The sequence below is a fragment of the Salvia miltiorrhiza genome, chromosome 6, assembly GCF_028751815.1.
Source record: "Salvia miltiorrhiza cultivar Shanhuang (shh) chromosome 6, IMPLAD_Smil_shh, whole genome shotgun sequence".
NCBI classification, from domain to species: Eukaryota; Viridiplantae; Streptophyta; class Magnoliopsida; order Lamiales; family Lamiaceae; genus Salvia; species Salvia miltiorrhiza.
Genome location: NC_080392.1, coordinates 23,788,772 through 23,808,317, shown reverse-complemented (window position 1 = coordinate 23,808,317; position 19,546 = coordinate 23,788,772).

Sequence of the window (19,546 nt, the reverse complement as noted above, 5' to 3'; positions counted from 1 at the left end):
CAGAGTGATGAGGCACCTCATTAAATTTTTCCATGGATTATTTTTTTTCAACTTTACCCAATAAAACAATATTGTTCCATTTAAGAATCCGACAAAGTGAGTTACTTATTCTTTTGTCACTAAATTTTGTAGATCACGATCATTTTTGAGAAACGCTAAAAGTTGAAGATTTTTTAATTAAAAACAAAGTATAAAAAATACTACTCCCTCCGTCCCACGAATCTTGACACGTTTTTCTTTTTGGGCCGTTCCACGAGTCTTGACACGTTTCTTTTTGGGTAATAATTATTACATTCTCTCTCCTACTTTATCACCTTTATTATATTATCTCTCCTACTTTATCACTTTTATTACATTCTCTCTCCTACTTTCTCAATTTTATACTTTATTAATTACACACTTAAAACACTAATATACAACTCCTTAATTCCCGTGCCGAACCCAAACGTGTCAAGACTCGCGACGGAGGGAGTAGTATCTTTTAAGATTTGAGGATACAAAATATAATTAACCTTTATAAAATATTTGGCATGGTTTTTTTTTTTTTCTTATTTCTTTTTTTAGAATTGGGAAAAGAGAGGACGCTACGAATTGAATTCAAGACCTCTATGTTACCACCATATATAAATTATAAAAAACACGCAATTAACTTGAATGTATGGCTAAATACGATAACTGTGTAAGCATTCTAAAATTGAAAATTACATTTTCATATATTATAAATTAAAGGGTAAATATCACTTTAAACCTCAAACTATTTTTGCACTATCAATTATATCCTGAACTATCGAAAATAATTTTTTAAACCTTGAACTATTAATTTTGTATCAATTGTACCATTCGTTCATTTTTTTAGCTTCAAAATTTTGACGTGGCTCACCGGATACCACAATGTATTTAGAATTATTCTTTTTTTGACCTATATTATATAAAACGACGTGATTATATGCATTACTCATTAAAAATTAAAAGGATGAAAAATGGATAGAGGGTACAATTGATACAAAATTGATAGTTCAAAGTTTAAAAAATTATTTTCAATAGTTTAGGATATAATTGATAGTGCGAAAATAGTTTGGGGTTTAAAGTGATATTTACCCTAAATTAAACATGATGAAATAAAATAGATTTCAAATTATATGTTACAATTTTAATATATTATTAAACGCGATCAAATAAAACAGGGTGTGCATGAAACACAATCTTAAAATTATTTTTTAATTTTTTCCCCCATATTTCGAAATCTACGATCCAAACAATGCACAAGGAAAAAGACGTGCAAAGAAAAGGGGTGAAAAAAAAGTTGCGAACTATGTTAAAGGGAATTAGTACTGGCAACCAAACTACATTAAATGCCATTAATAAATGTCTTGTGACATTTCTGTATACAAGGCAATGGGCATGATAGTTACTACTAAAGACAACTTAGTGAGTAGGATACCTATACTCTACTTTTAGGTGGTTTTGGATGCAATCAGTTGCATCATGTAATTAAGTTGTTTGTGTTTTTGATTTAAAATTTGCGCTTTCTTTCATACCGTGTAAATGATAATATTTGGTTACAAATGACACTTTGTTCGTTTATATAAATAACACTGCGTATAATTGATACTATAATATTATAAATGACACTACGTAAAATTAATACTATTTGAAAATATAAATCACACTTCTTATAATTGCCACACTATATATTGTCAATGACACTATAACATTTTAAATGACAATATAAGGTTGAAAATGACACTATAAAATTAAAATTGACACTGTTCTATATACAAAATGACACTATGATATTGAAATTGTCACTATAACATTTTAAATGTTATAGTGTCATTTACAATTATTTATATTTTTAAATAGTATCAATTATACGCAGTATCATTTACAATGTTATAGTATACAATGTCATTTACATAAATAAATAGTATCATTTACACGGTGCATAAAGGGTGCGGGTTTCAGATCGGGGCGCAGACGACCCAGATGCACGGTGCAATCGGTTGCACCCAAGTTTTTGTGCTCCAATTAATAGACTGTGGGTTTGAAATTTAAAAGATGTATGTATGTGTGGGTTATTTTGTACTCGATCCCCCCGTCCCATTATTGATGACTTGTTTTTCTTTTTGGATTATCCCATATATAATGGTCTATTTCCTTTTTGGGCTATAATTAACACTGAATTAAAGTTTGTAATTAAGGCCAACAAAACCCTAATTATTTCTCACCTCCACCTAATTTCTATCTCACTCCCGTCAGATCTCTCTTTACTCCTCTATCTCTCTCTACTCCACTGTCTCCCACCGCTCCACCTCCGCCTCCACCCTCTGCATCCAAAGATGAATTTTCCATTTGTTGCTCCACCTAATCTCTCTCTATACTCCTCAATCTCTCTCTACTCCACTGCCTCTCTGAATGGCTGAACAATCCTCCCCAAATTGATGTGCTCTAAGTTGCTAACCTTCCACAGAAACCTTCCTCCCACCATCTACGTCTTTACCGTCCAAATCCGCCGCCCCGTTCGGCTCTGAGTCGCCGTCTCCATCGTCCGAGTCCGTTGCACCATCAAGCTCTGAATCGCTCTCCACCATCCGAGTCTGCCGTGAAATCGAGCTCTCTACATGTTATTGCACTAGTTTATGCTTATCTAGGGAATCCTGTTATTTGTGTTGAGTTTAGAGATCTGAAATCGAAGGGTTTTGATTTTGGTTTGGTTTTCTTAGATTTCTTGAATTTGGGAGAAACACATTTTGTTCGACCGCGGCGGGAGTAGAGATCTGAAATCAAAGGGAAGGCGGTGGTGCCGCCGATGATGGCGGTCTCGCCGGTATTGATGAAGAAGGGAGTTATTTTATTAACAATATTTAGAGTTAATTAACAATAATATTAAACATGTGTCCCTACCACTTTTCTCCTAATAAAGTTTTCCTTAATAGTCGTGCTGAAAAGAAACAGGCCGTTAATAACGGAACGGATGGAGTATCTTTTAAATTTTGAGTTATTATTAGATTATACTAGTAGTCCAAGCTCTAACTCCATTATGACTTATAAACTAGAATTTAAAAGTATTATAAGGGAAATACTAGTTTCTAAGTCATAATGGAGAAAATATTATATATATAACATGTACTTATCTCTTTTATTAACAATTTTCAGACAACACAAGAAATTTTTTGTTGGTATTACAATTAAAAAAAAAAATTCAATTGACTTGTAGACATATCATTAGTTTAAATATCTTATTCTCGAGGACATATCAACTTAAGTTGGCCGAAAATTTTTAACTCTTAAACGAGCAACGAAGATAGATATAAGTTGTGTGCGTAGGTTGGTCTAGTGGTAAGAGATTAATGTCTAAAATTTGAGATCCTGTGTCCAAGTCCTCTAGCGCGTGGTCTTTAAATTAATTTATTTATTTATGTAATTTATCAAAAAGAAGAAGAAGATAGATATAAGCTATATTTATAATATTTTTAAATATACCATAAATCAAAATTCGTATTATACTTTAAGAATACCCCTTATGTTTTTGCAACAGGCATGATGGTAAACATATACACATTTTGTTTCAGTCCTCCGGCTGAAAATGGTTCATATTTTATATTATAAAAAGTGTTTTTATTTTAACATTTTTTTAGGGAGGGCTACGATATTTTTTTTAATGAATTTTTTTCACTTTTCACTTATACACAAAACACTACATTCTTAGATTTTGTATCCAAAGAAAAAGTCTTAAAATAGTCGGGACGAAAGGAATAATATTTTTTTAAAATAGTATATGATCCATATCTATTCTACACACATTAAATAAGTACTTCCTCCGTCTCACTCTAATAAGCTCGTTTTTCTTTCTAATTTGGGACGTCTCACTAGAATAGACTCGTTTTCTATTTTGAGTAAAAAAAATTAAATTGGTGTGGACCACACCATTTTCTTTCTATAAAATAAGTTTCTTAATCTTCATACTCAAAATAAGTGAGTCTATTAGAGTGAGATGTAGGAAGTACTTTTTATTTATTTTATATTCTTAATATCTTTTTTATTTTTATTTTTATTTTTATTTTTATTTTTTTATAATTATTTTTATTATGTCATTATAAATGAGAGAGGGAGTATATATTATCATCAAAATATAAATAAAATATTAATGATAATTTGTGATTGGACAGCTTGCATCTTGAAGTGTAAAATCACTTGGGACGAATTCTGATGAGATATTTTAAAGTTGGAAGACGAAGAGATCTGATTCCCAACCATGCATACTGTAGAGCGGGGGACCAGCAAATCTCTCCTCCACATGCACTCAAGATTCAAGAGCCATTTTTTATTTTTATTTTTTATTTTAATAGATTTAATGTTTATCTCCTTCGATTCAGATTGCTTTCAAGGTTAATTATATTTTGTATTTCCAATTTTTAGTGTTTAAAAAAAAATACATAACTTAAGTTTTTTCACTTTAGAACACTAAAAACTTTTAGAAAAATCGATTTATGTCTCATCTTATAAAATTTGATGAAAAAATTTGATGACAGAATAATGAGTCATTTAGCTAAAATCTACATTATTCAGTATTTCATAAAATTGTAAAAAAAAAAACACTTAAATTTTAAAGGAGCGTTTACTTTGCATGATTGATAAGATGCGTAATTGAGTATTTTTATACTTAATGAACGTTTAACTTGAAGGACCAGCCTTAAGAGATAAAAATAGTAAAGCTAATCCCTTTGTTGGGAACTTTATGGAATATCATAATCCTTGTTTTTGATGATACCAAAATAGTAAAGCTAATCCCTTTGTTAGGTCTTAATTGTACCAAGATAGATTTATTAGTGAAATGGGAGGTTGGTTTAAGGGAGTGTGGAGTTGGGGGTTATCGTGGAACCGAGACCTTAGGGGGAGAGAACTTGATCTTTTGTCTTCTCTTAACTCTATTATTTGCAATGCTCATTTGGTCGCAGGGAAGAGAGATGCTTGGAAGTGGAAGGCGGACGTATCCGGAGCCTTTTATGTTAAAACGGCTTACAAATCTTTGAGCATGGCAGCAAGGCCGTGCATTCCCAGCTCAGACGGTTTCGATTGACGGCAGGTGTGGAAAGCTCCTGCTTCTTTTAAGGCGGTTTTAACAGCTTGGAAAGTTCTCAAGCAAAGGATGGCGACTTGTGACAATCTTCAAAGAAGACAGGTCCCTATTTCTTGCTCAGAGGCGAGGTGTACCCTGTGTAAGTTGAATCAAGAGTCGATCGAACACCTTTTCTTTGATTGCCAAAAGGCGGTGGAAATTTGGAACGAGATTTTGGTTTGGATTGGAAAAGTGGCAGTTAATCATCATTCGGCAAAAGGTCATTTCTTAGCTTTTACAAATCTTGGCAGGAAGGAGGATATCTCCTTTCTTACTGGTGTTTGGATTTGTACTATTTGGTGTCTGTGGAAACAAAGAAACGGTTGCAAGTTCAATCAAGAGCCATGGAACAAAGATAAGCTGATTGCAGAAATCAAGTCTAGACTGTGGAGTTGGAAGATGGCTTTTGATTTCAAGTCGCCAGCAACACGATTCAGATGTTGGTACGCTGCGGCCAAACTGTCTGGATAGTTCTTGATTTGGTTAGCTCAAGGTTCTTTGACGTTGGGGTGGTTTTTGCTTTTCTGTGTAATTGTTTTGCTCTCATTCTCTCTTTTTTTATGTTTTGAACTCTTGGGTACTCCTGGTACCTCAATTTATTAATTGATTTCTCTTGCCTGATAAAAAAAAGAACTGTTTGAACTCAAGTGTTAGAGTTCGTTTCTAGTTTAGCTTGCGGTTCCGAAGACTGAAGACTGAAGACTGAAGATACCAACTGAAGTATCAGTTGAAGAATCAGTTCAGAACTGATTACTTAATGCGTGCCGCGTGGACTCAGCGGACTGATACTAAAGTCAAGTATCAGTTAAACATTCTTCCTCGGACTAAACTTCCAACGTTCAAAGGAAGCCACGTACTCCAAAAGTACAGCCGCATTAAATGCAGAGATCTCAGGATCATCCCTCTCTGCAGAGGTCATTCCTATTTGGTGGCTACTTTATCAGAGACGTCACATCTCCTGCTCTTCAACATAGCCGTTCCCACCAAACAAGGAACCTCGAAGATTGAAGCCTCAGCCCAAATTCGAAAAGCTCTCCAACGGAAGAAATCTTGAAGACGTTCTCCGCCAACGGATCTATTCAAGACCTCTCCTATAAATAGCGCTCGAGGATCACTTCAATCTTCACCGATTCAACGACATAATCTGAAACTCTGCCAAAATAGTTTCTCAGCCAAAAGCTTAACCTTCCCAAAGCTTGAATCGAAGAAGAGAATTCCAAATCCAAAAATCAGTCACTGCTGATTACACACATTCTCTTAGACCTTAGGCAAACCTCTGTTTACCCAGAAGCCTAGCTCAAACTTGCTCCAAAGAACTTGTTCTTTGAAGTATAGTTGACAAGTTTTCAAACCTCTTTTCGAGAGATAGAATCGAGTGTTTGAGTGGTAAAGGTGTTCAGGAAGGTACTCTGACTCCGTGAGATCCTAACGCGGGTTGTGCTAGGAGTGAAAAATCCAACGCGAGTGAAGTGTTGGTACTGAAGAGTGGAATCTTCCAGTGGTACGGTTGTGTGCACCCGACAAGCACACGGTTCGGTTTGCAGTGCACCAGTTAAGCACTTGCGGAGTGGATTGTTTGTCTGATCAACCGACCGTAGATGTAGGAAGTGTTTTCCGAACCACGTAAAAGTGTCTGTGTTATTTACAGCTTTCAGTTTTACATTCTTACTTGTGTTCTTTCATTTGATAAACTGAATTCTGATTAACTGCAAAGAAAAACCTAAGACTAACAACGTGCTCAACCGAGGCTATTACGAAACAAAGTTATTTCCGCTGCGTATGATATTAGTCTGACTGATCTATCCTCTGATAGTCAGGAAGAGTGATATCATCTCTGTTTTAGCAAACTCGACTGAAGACTTTACGTGCATCAGTTAAGTTCCAGTAACTTAACTGATAACTCCTTACTGAAGAGGTTTTCAGTATCAGTCGTCAACCCTATTTGGTCAAAACTCCTTTCTGTTAACATGTGTCTTAGTTTGCTTGTAAAGTTTCGTTTAGATCTCTATCTTGAGATCCCTCTGTTTTAGAGGAGAAAAATAGCCCATAGGTGTATTCTCCCCCCCCCATACACCTATTCGAGACCCTCCGGACCTAACACCCTTGTTTACTTTAATGGATTAAAACTTTGGGGTATCCAAGACCATTGATTATTTCTATCATTTGAGTTGGTTTTGCTTGATTCTTATCCATAAAAAGAGTGGGATTGAAGAAATCATACTTTTGAGGATAAACATATTCAATCATCCATCTTATTAATTACTCCATCCGTCCCTGAAATAAGTTCATCTTTTTCCTTTTTGGGACTGATAACACTCATGTTTCCATGGTTTTTAGTGTTCATATGATGTCAATTTTATAGAGATTTGAGTGTTGGATGATTGTTTTGTGCTTAATTTGCTTTATCTTGTGAAACATGATTCTTACTCGAACTTTGAAAGAAATTGCAGGTTTATTGAGTTCGAATTTGGAAAACTTGTCTGAAATAGAAGTTGTAGATCGTCTCGATACGAGTTCGTGAGCGCAAACGGATCAGGGACGTCCCCTGGTGGACGTCGCCAAACCACCAAATAATTCCTGCGGAATTACCAAAATAAATTAGTATAATGGTAAGCAGGGTCGATCCCACAGAGAGCAGTTAAAAATCATTCAAATCCCTAAATCTATAAAAACGGTGATGCCACCATGCCTTAATTTTGAGAAGAATTAATTAAAACTAAGAATGCAACAAATCAAATAGAAATAACTCTTGAAATAAATCAATAGAAAGGTAATTCGGCTCAAATAAATCCACACTAATTTAATCTCTGATCCTCGACGCAATAATCAATTAATCCATATTAACCAACGAGTTATAGGATACCGTGATACGCACTGACATACCCCAATTCCTACTTACTATGTCGATAAACAGCTAGATACGCTAGTTTTGTCTATTTCCCTTATTAAAATATAACCTAGCTGGATACGCCAGTCTTAGATTTAATATTCTAATAGCATTAAGGTTAAGGAACCCCATTTATATCAATTATCCTAGATACGCTAGTAATAATTAATATACCAATTAATTCCTACTACGAACATGGTAGTTTTGTCACTAATCAGCCCTATTCCAACAATTACGGATTGGAGGTGCTAATTGACTATAATCCAATTAAACCTAAGTTGATCAGACTTAAATGAAATAAGAATTATCATTGAACCTAGGAATTAATCGGAATCAATAGGAATCAATTTTAAACCAATTAGGTCTCACAGATCATTAAATTAGAGTTTCATTATTCTCGCCGAATTAAAAGTTTAGCTACTCATGCTTAAATTAAGAACAAGCAAAGAAATAAAAGTAAACATAGAACAAGAGAATAAATTAAATTGCAAAGAAAATAAAATAACCACTCTGGAATGAAAAGAGAAATCGTCTGCACAAAAAACTAAAGCAAAAGGATGAACGTAATCAAAGTAAACTAATAAGTCTAAGTCTAAAGTTTGCGGCTGCCAAGGGAAAGATGATCTCCAGGAAAGACGAAAATTAGGGCAAGGAATTATATCCCTGAAAGACGAAAACTAAGCCCTATTTATAGATTTCAAATCCTTCTTGATCACTATGGAAGTTGCCATGCAAAGTAGAACTCTAAAGGCAATAAAATCGTGCAAGATAAGGCAACTTCCAGCTGGCGTACTCAGCAAGTAATCTCCACTCTGGCGGAAATCGCGGCTCTCGCCAGAGGAACGACTGTCGTCAGAGAAACGGACCTCGCCAGAGAAATGGCTATCGCCAGAGGAACGGGTCACGCCAGAGAAATGGCTATCGCCAGAGAAATGGTGATTTCTCTCCTCTGCCTTATTTCACTGCTCTGACTTCGCTGCGATGGCATTCGGTTCCTCTGGCTTCTTGATTTCTCTGCTCTGGGTTTTGATTCCTCTGGCTTTGATTTCGCTGGCTTTGATTTCGCTGCTCTGGATTTTGATTTCGCTGGCTTTGACTTTTCTCCCCTCTGACTTGTGATTTCGATGCTCTGGCGAATGACTTCTCTGGATCTCATTTCGCTGCTCTGGAGATTGGTTTCTCTGACGCGGGGCTTCGGCTGACTTCTCTGGTCTGGTTGACTTCTCTGGTCTGGAGCGCGGGCTTTGGCGACAGAGCTATGCTGCTCTGCTCTGGCTACAGAGTTATGCTAAAAACACCCTCTTTAGCCCCGAAATCTACAAAATTGTATTCTTCCATCTAAAAACCTAAATCTCCTGCGAAGCATCAAACAAGCCATAAAACGCACCAATTTCCAGAAGATTCTCTTAAAATAAAGCTCATATAAACCCCAAAATTTAGCACAATTAAGCATAAATCATCCCCCAAATAAGTTCTTCTTTCTTTCTTTCCATTTTTGGACAACTACCCCACCACTAATAATACTTTATTTATTTTTACTTTTCACTTTTTCACCACTCTCTATACCAATTATAACACTTTTTCACCACTCCCAATACTAATTATAACACATTTCTCTCCACTATCAATATACTTTACCACTTTTCCTTAAAACCTGTGCCGTCCCCAAAAAGGAACTTATTTCAGGGACGGAGGGAGTATGTAAAGTAAACACCACTGAGAGTATGATTTCTTCAATCTCACAAAACTAGCTTAAATAATAGAAATAATCAAGGGCATTGAGATACCCTAAAGTTTTAATTCATCAAAGTAAATAAGAGATTAATTTTATTATTTTTATTTATTAAAATTAATTTTTCAAAGTAAATGTGTCCTAAAAATTCATCAAAAAATTCGGTGAAAAACACTCTGTCATCAAATTATGTAAAATGAAATATAAATTAATGTCTTTTTTAAAATTGAAGGTTTTAAAGCGAAAACGTAAATTAATGAGATTTCATGAAAACGTTGAAATATGGGAACAAAAACTATGATTAACCCTGATTTTATTTAAGAGACTTTACATTTTAATACATAGACAGTTGATCTTTTTACAACAATATCTCGATTAGAGAAAAAAGGAAAAAAAAAATTGAATACTTGAATCATCAAACTTTTAACAAGTATGTGTTGGACATTGATTATCGACGCTTACTTGGCACGCTGGAAATTAAGTTGAATTTTAACAAAATAAAAATAACGTTGGCACTAAAAAAACATCATTCTTTTATTCTTTTTGGGCGATTATATTGATGGTTCACTTCTCACTTTATATAGACTCTTATTTAAAATAATAATTATAAATAATTAAAAGTATATTATTTTATCCTTTACTTCATAGCCTCCAAAATTAATTTAAATTAAATTTATAATAATTAATAATTTCATTTAAGTAAATTTAAAATAATAAATACCTATAATTCTTAATTGTAATATAAAAACATTTATAGCCCCCTATCATAATATGATAAAGAAACATGCTTGTGCATATATAAACCCTTCAAAGAATTATGTAACCCCCAACTCAAAATCCTAAAAATTACATTAAAAGAACTCTCGATTAAAAATATGAACGTACGCAAGAATCACATGGAAAGAACTAGAAAAGATTAATCGAGGCACCAAGTATTCTTAACAATATGATTTATGCAGATGAACCTCTAACTGTGCGATTGATTTCTCATTTGCGAAATGCAACCACTCATCCATATATCATCAACAAATGACTCCATTTCTCCTTTGCGAAACGCAACCACTCATCCATATAGTCAACAAACGACTCCAGAGGCTCACTTTTGAAATCAATATATTATGATTTATTTAGTGATCAATTTGTTAGTTTCTTTGATTCCTCTTCACAACATTAATGCCCGATTAACGAAGTTCGAACTTGCGTTTAATCATTGTAATAGTTAATCGTGGAATCTTTGTGATAAAGAAAGGGGACTATTTTTCACAGATCTTCCCAATGTTTAGAGAGGATTGTTTTCCTAGAAACTTCTATAATATGCAAATCTGAATGTGTGCGAGAATCGCATGAAAAGTTTCATGTGATTATCGGAATTTCAAGTTGGGGCTATACAGTTCTTTGTAGGGTTTATTTCTGCATAAGAGTGTTTCTTTATCATATTCTGACGGGAGCTACAGATTATGATTGAGAATTATACGTGTTCATCCTTTTAAATTTATTTAAATGAAATTGTTAATTTATTATAAATTTAATTTAATTTTGGAGGCTATGAAATAGAAAATAAAATTGTTGGAAACTTACTGAAATATCCTAATCCTTGTTTTGATGATACCAAAATCATTAGGTTTCTTTTCTAATAGACTAGAACTGCTTGAACTCAAGTGTTGGAGTTCTTTTTCTAGTTTAGTTGCGGTTCTGAAGACTGAAGACTGAAGACTAAAGACTGAAGAACGAATGACTGAAGACTGAAGACTAAAGTTGCCGATTGAAGCATCAGTCGTCGAAGAATCAGTTTTGACTGATTACTTAATGCGAGCCACGTGGAATCAACGGACTGATACTAAAGTCATGTATCAGTTAAACATTCTTCCTCGGACTGAACCTCAAACATTCAAAGGAAGCCACGCACTCCAGAAGTATAGCCGCATTAAATGCAGAGATCTCAGGATCGTCCTTTCTCTGCAAAGGCCATTCTTTTTTGGTGATTACCTTTTCAGAGATGTCGCATCTCCTGCTTTTCAAAGTAGCCGTTCTCACCAAACAAGGAACCTCGAAGATTGAAGCCTCAGCCCAAGTTCAAATTACTCTCTAACGGAAGAAATCTTGAAGACCTTCTCAGCCAATGGATCTATTCAAGACGTCTCCTATAAAAAGCGCTCGAGGATCACTTCAATCTTCATCGATTCAACAACATAAGCTGAAACGTTGCCCAAATCCTTACTCAGCCCAGAGCGTAAACTCTTCAAAGTTTGAATCGAAGAAGAGAATCCCAAAGCCAAAAATCAGTCACTGCTGATTACATATATTCTCTTAGACCTTAGGCAAACCTTGTTTATCCAAAGCCTAGGTCAAACTAACTACAAAGAACTTGTTCTTTGAAGTTTAGTTGGCAAGTTTTCAAACCTCTCTTCAACCGACCGAATTGAGTGTTTGTGTGAAAAAGGAGTTCAGAAAGGTGTTCTGTCTCTGTGAGGTCCTAGTGCCCAGTGTGTGCTAGGAATGAGGAATCCAACAAGGTGTGTTGGTACTGAAGATTGGATCTTCAGTTGTTTCGGTTGTGTGCACCCGCAAGCACACGTTCAGGTTTGCTGTGCACCCGTAAGCACGAGCATCAGTTTGCAGTGCACCCGTAAGCACTTGCCAGTGAAGTTGTTGGTCTGATCAACTGACCGTGGATGTAGGAAGTGTTTTCCGAACCACGTAAAAATCTCTGTGTTGTTTACAGCTTTCAGTATTTACTTTCTTACTTGTGTTCTTCCCTTCGTAAACTGAAAACTGATTAATAGCAAAGAGAAACCTAAAGATTGACAACGTGCTTAACTCATAGGCTATTACGAAACAAAAGTTTTCCGCTGCGTGTGTTATCAGTCTAATTGATCTATCTTCTGATAGTCAGTAAGATTCATAACATCTCTTTTTATCAAACTCGACTGAAGCCATACGTGTATTAGTTAAGGTCTTTTGACTTAACTGATAACTCCTTACTGAAGAGTATTCAGTATCAGTCGTGAACCCTGTTTTGGTCAAAACTCTTTTCAGTAAACAGGTTGTGTGAGTTTGTGTTTTGAAATTTCGTTTTGACTCCTGTAAAAGTCAAAAATAGCCTATAGGTGTATTCCTTCCCCCCCATACACCTATTCGAGACCCTCCGGACCTAACAATTGGTATCAGAGTAGGTTGTTCGCAAGAACAATTCTGTTTTGATCAGGTTCTACTGAACTAGATCCTTTTGATTTTTATCAAAGGTCTCGAAAAAATTTTCTTTTCCAAAAAGTACTTACTACTTTTCTTATATGTTGTTATCTGTTCTTTTCTTATGGAGACTAACCACAGTAGAGTACCCTCACTACCTATGTTTAGTATTGAAAAATACGACATATGGAAGTTTCGGCTTGAAAGCTTCCTCACCGCCCAACATTGCCGAATGTAGAAAGTCATCACCAGTGGACCCATCATCATCACTGAGGTAGTCGAAAGAGTACCTCTAGACCCATTGAAGGAATATTAAATTGAATTAACGTTCCGTTTGCCCGATGATCGTTTCTTGGAATATTATTAATTTATCATACAACGATTAATCCCTAACATGCTCCTATGAATTTAACAACTGCACGTTGGAGTTAGAAAATACCTGAAGAATTCCTAAGAATTCGTCAATCCATCGCTGAACAGGTCAGCCAACTTCAACGCTCTGTTTGACCCTTCAAACGACCTCCAATAGTATTTTGTGCAGAAATACGACTTTTTCGTCTTCGAAAGAGCTTTCCGTGGCCGCTTGTTTCACCTCAATCGGACTTCTGTAGAGGAAGTTATGGCTGTTCTTCCGAAACTGCCAGAACTTGATTTCCTGCGAAAATCTGACTCCAGCTCAGATCTTCTGAACTGTATCCCGCTCAGCTTTCACCGTTGGATGGACAACGTTCTATGAAAGTCCCAGGAGAGAATGCTCCACACGATTTCCTGCGCCCCACACAGCTCTCAAAACCCTAATTTTTATCAATCTTTTTTCCTGAGAGCTGACAACTGTATTTCTAATAAAAATAAATACGTGTAGGCACAGAATTAGTGTAGGAGGCATTTTTCTCTTCTTATAGGGCTAGGAGACTTTGGGCCAGTCCAGGGACCAGATACAAGGAATAAAGATGGGCCTCAAATAAATTAATTTATCTATGGTCAGCCCAGACCATAATTAATTTATAAATATCAGTTCATTCCACTAGAGAACCGATATTGACTTACCCCTTTATTGCCGGTGATGAGTCGGGGCTTGTATTTAGACTTATTAAATCCTCGTATTTAAAATATCCGACATCCATTAATTAATTAGAGCTCTGACAGCCTAAATTAATTAATCTCTTTGTAATCCTTAAGCAGTACCACTCAAAACTTATTATTGCGCCTGAACTTAATCAACCTGCAGGGTTTAGCGCAATAAACATTATTGAGCTCCTTAAGGGGATGTCATTATCCTATACCGGATACGAGTACTAATACAGATAATCAGATATCATATATTAACCGCTATCACCCAAGATACAGAGTACTCAAGTTACTATATAACTCTCGCTCATAGTAAGTCAAAGTGATAAACGAATCAACATATATATCTGAAATCTTATTAGTATTAAGATCTTATAAGTCACCGAGATCTTTAATTCTTCACTTAAGTCAGATAGAAGAATATATCTCACTGTGGTCCTATCAATACGTTATGACGTACCAGTATAGACAAGTAGTCAAGACAAACTACTTCCATCTATACCGCAGCCTGAACCGATGACTCGTCCTAAAGTCATCTCGACTGTGATTATATTATATCTCTTAAGGTTAATCCAATTATATGGTCTTCTGTGATCTACAACACACCATATAATCTACTTGTATAGAGATAGAGAACATACATATGCAATCATGAACACAATCAGATAGGAGATTAGCTAGTGAACTTAGGAAACATTGTATACAAGCATAAAACGTTTCTTGCTTTCAGTATACAAATCCAACACCCATCTAGAGATCCCTTCGATGATGTCCAGATCAAGCCAAAGGCTGATTTCACCACAGAAGAAAGGAAGCAAGATGAGCTTGACAACCTCGCCAAAAGCATCATCTTCGGCACAGTTCCAGACAAGCACGTCACCAAGATAATCAAGTGCAGAACTGCAAAGGAGATGCGAGACATTCTTGAGGGAATGTGCATCGGATCCGAGGAAATAAAGGAGAATAAGTTATCTATAGCTTGTCAAAAATTCGACTCCTTCCTCATGCTCAAGAATAAATCTGTCGACGAGATGGAACTCAGATTCAACCAGATCCTGAACGAAGTTTAATCCATCTCGAAGGACAAGTACACACAACGAGAAATCAACCTGAAGATTCTACGAGCACTTCCGCGAGAAGATTGGCAGATCTACTCAGTCGCTCATCAGAACAAGCCAGGATTCAATCTACTCCCGACGAACAAGCTTTTCTCTGATCTCGTGGCAAATGAGTTCGACATCCAGAGAAATCTTGAAATAAAGAAGGCTGGAGGATCAGACGAAGATGGTCCATCAACCTCAAAAGGAGCTGCGCTGAAAGAAGCAACTGACGCTTCTGAAGATAACACTTCAAAAGAGTCAAGAGATCATGATATGGAAGAAACTCGGAAGCGAAGACTGATGGCAAGAAGAAATGTTCCTTCTTCACAAAGCTACAGACGAGCCAAGGAGGCCCCCAACCAGTTTATTCTACTGAGAAGACTGGAAAGCAGATTTCAGACAAAGAATGGGGAAGGAACATTAGGACTGAAACAGAATCTTCCTCACTAGTCCAGGGGGAAGAACAACAGAAGCAGTCAGAAACTGAAACCAGTTCAGTTTTGAAGAGAAGATCAACCATGGAGACAAAGCTATGATAAGTCTAGACGAGCCAAATGTCAACCACGACAGCATACAACTGGACATCATAAGACTCATGTGCCACAACATCAGTCAAGTCTCCATCAGTCAAGAATGACTCAAGTATCTCAAAGGAGATACTCAATGGAGCAAAGGAGACCTCAATACCGCACCAGAAAAAGCTTCTACAAGAGTGAGGCTCCCAAAAGGAAAGCTCAACAGAAGATAGCTCATGTGCCAACTGAACTACCAACTACTTCAGTCAGACAACCAGAAAAGCGCAAGAGATCAGCACCAAGACCGGTTCTGAAGCAGATATGGGTTCCAAAAGGAACATGAGCTAACAATGAAGGACCCAAACATTGATTGGGTACCTAAATTAACTCTTCCTTGCAGGGCAAAAACAGGAAACACAAAAAGAAGGAAGATGTTAAAGCCCCAATCAGAACTTGGTACCTGAATAGCGGCTGTTCGAAGCATATGGCGGACTAGAAAGAATATCTAACTCAATATGTTGAGAAAGCTGGATCAAAAGTTGCATTCAGAGACAACTCAATCGGCGAAACAAAAGGCTATGGTGTACTCGACATGGGTAACGCCAGTATTAGTAATGTTAGCTATGTTTCTGGACTAAAACATAATTTGTTGTCTGTGAGTCAATTTTGTGACAGCAGATTCGCAGTGAAGATCAAGAAGGATGAATTCACTGTAAGAAATAGTTAGAGAAAGGTGGTTCTGAGAGGGATCATACAATGAAGTCTCTACGTCGTCTCATGGGAAGACAACCCTCCAGAAACATATCTCATCAGCAAAAGCAGCTCGGAGCTCAACTGGCTGTGGCACATGAGACTCAACCACCTCAACTTCAAAACGATCAACAAGCTTGCTAAGCATCAACTGGTAGAGGGCCTACCCTCTATTGTGTTCCAGAAGAAGCAAGAATGTGAAGCATGTCAAAGAGGAAAGCAAATAAGGACGTCATTCAAGTCAAAGTCAGGACACTCCTCTGGAAGAATTCTTCAACTACTTCACATGGATCTGTTTGGCCCAATCTCTCCCAGAAGTTACAACGGTAGGAAGTATACCTTAGTTGTCGTGGATGACTATTCTCGATATACTTGGGTCATCTTTCTATACAACAAGAGAGAGACATTGCTGGAATTGCCAAAGCTGCTGAGAAGACTTAGCGTTGAAAAGGAAGTCAACATCATCAGCATCAGATCAGATCGAGGGACTGAATTCCTCAATACCGTCATTCATGACTACTGCGAGGAACGAGGAATCAGTCATCAAACTTCTGGAGCAAGAACTCCTCAGCAAAATAGAGTTGCAGAAAGAAGAAACATGTCTTTAAAGAAAGCAGTAAGGACGATGCTAGCCGAATCAATACTCCCTTTGAAGTTTTGGGCTGAAGCAGTCAACAATGCATGCTACACGCAAAATCGCTCCTTCATCACTCAAAGACATGGGAAAACTCCATACGAGTTATGGAAGAACAAGAAGCCTTCAATCTCATATTTTCATGCTTTTGGTTCTCGGTGTTTCATTCACAACAATGACAAAAGAAAATTAAATGCATTTGATAGCAAGGCTGATCCAGGAATCTTTCTTGGATACTCTGGAACTGAACGTTCCACTGATGATTTCAGGAAACAGGAAACTGAAAGAAGTGTTGAGAACACTGAAGTTTACAGAACTGAAATGAAGAACACCGAACCTTCTACAGTCTTGGTGTGGAGACCAGGAAAAGAAGAGTATATTGAAAAGCTTTAGTATCAGAAGATCAGTCAAAGGTCTGAAGCTCATACTGGAGCTACTGCAGATGGCATCAGTCAAGGGGGAACTCCGACAGTCGAAGAACAAGTTGAACCTGCTGATGCAACACCAGTTCAACACTCCCCTGCTCGAGAATCTACTGAAGGACTCAGGACCATACTGACTGAAGAACCTCCACCCTCACCAGAAGAGATCAAGAAGTATCGAAGATGGTTTGAACTCCACTCAAAGGAGAACATCATCGGAGAACCATCAGACAGTGTAAAGACTCGAAGATCAATGTGCAACCTCGTCTTCGACATCAACCAGAACTGCATCAATGAAGATAAGAACTTCAGCCGTTTCTTATCATCTACAGAGCCCAAGGACATTGAAGAAGCTCTGAAATCCACTCAATGGGTCATCGTAATGCAAGAAGAACTCAATGAATTCAACCGAAATTCAGTTTGAGAACTTGTGGATCGACCAGGCGATGCAAAAGTGATTGGTTTGAAATAGATTTTCAAAAATAAGAAAGACGAAGAAGGTCACGTGGTGAGAAACAAAGCAAGGCTAGTTGCAAAAGGGTACAGTCAAGAAGAAGGAATTGACTACGATGAAACCTTTGCCCTAGTTGCCAGATTGGAAGCAGTCAGGCTCTTCTTAGCCTTTGCCGCTCACAAAAGATTCAAAGTACACCAAATGGATGTGAAGTGTGCGTTTATCAATGGAGTACTCACTGATGAAGTCTACATGGAACAACCTCCAGACTTTGAGGTTCCAGGACCAGAAAAGGTGTACAAGTTGAAGAAAGCGCTCTATAAATTGAAACAAGCACCAAGAGCATGGTATAATACTCTTTCTGAGTATCTGGTAGAACAAGGATTCAAGAAATGATTAGTTGACAGAACCTTGTTCACCCTGAAAGAAGGAGAATATCTCCTACTTGTTCAGATTTATGTCGATGACATAATCTTCGGATCCAAATCCGAACGCATGTGCAAGAAGTATGCTGATATTATGACTAATAAGTTTCAGATGTCCATGATGGGAGGAATGAATTTCTTTTTTGGATTACAAGTCAAGCAAACTAGCGAAGGAATACTGATCAATCAATCGAAGTATGCCAAGGAACTGAACGCCAAGTTTGGTATTCAGCACATGAAATCAGTCAAGATTCCAATGAACACAAACTGGAAGGTAGATCCAGGATTAGAAGGAAAATCTGTATCTTCAACCAAGTATTGAGAAATCATTGGATCATTACTGTATTTGACTGCCAGCAAACCAGATATCGCGTATGCAGTCGGGGTTTGTGCAAGATATCAGTCAGATCCAAAGGAAGCTTATATGGATGCAGAAAAACGAATTTTGCGATATCTCAAAGGCACACCCAACTTAGGATTGTGGTACCCAGCTGACGACAACTTCAAGCTCACCAGATATTCAGACTCAGATTTTGCAGGATGTAAAATTGATCGCAAATCAACTTCGGGAACTTGTCAATTCCTAGGCAACAAACTTATCTCGTGGTTTTCAAAGAAGCAGACTTCAGTCGCCACTTCCACAACTGAAGCTGAATACGTTGCTGCAGGAAGCTGCTGTTCACAACTCCTATGGCTAGTCCAACAACTGAAGGACTATGGGATCGAAGAAAAGGAAGTCCCAATCTATTGCGACAGCTCTAGTGTTATTGAAATCTCACAGAATCCAGTTCATCACACCAGAGTCAAGCATATTGCAATCCGACATCACTTCATTCGTGATCACGTTGAAAAGATGAATATCTCTGTTGAATGGATTCCGGCCGCAGTTCAGAGAGCAGACTTGCTGACCAAAGCTCTTCCTGAAAAAAGGTTCAACGATCTTTGTGGAAGGATCGGCCTCATCAACCCAGAAGAGTGATGCTGTGTTTGAATATCTCAATAACAGTCTCGATGACTGTTTGTTGGGAACTTAATGGAATATCCTAATCCTTGTTTTGATGATACCAAAATCCATAGGTTTCATTTGTAATAGACTAGAACTGTTCGAACTCAAGTGTTAGAGTTATTTTCTAGTTTAGTTGCTGTTCTCAAGACTGAAGACTGAAGGACGAAGGACTGAAGATTGAACTCCTCTTCCTCACCACCTCTTATCTCTCACCCTCTTCTTTTAAGGTTCGTGTGCATAGCTGC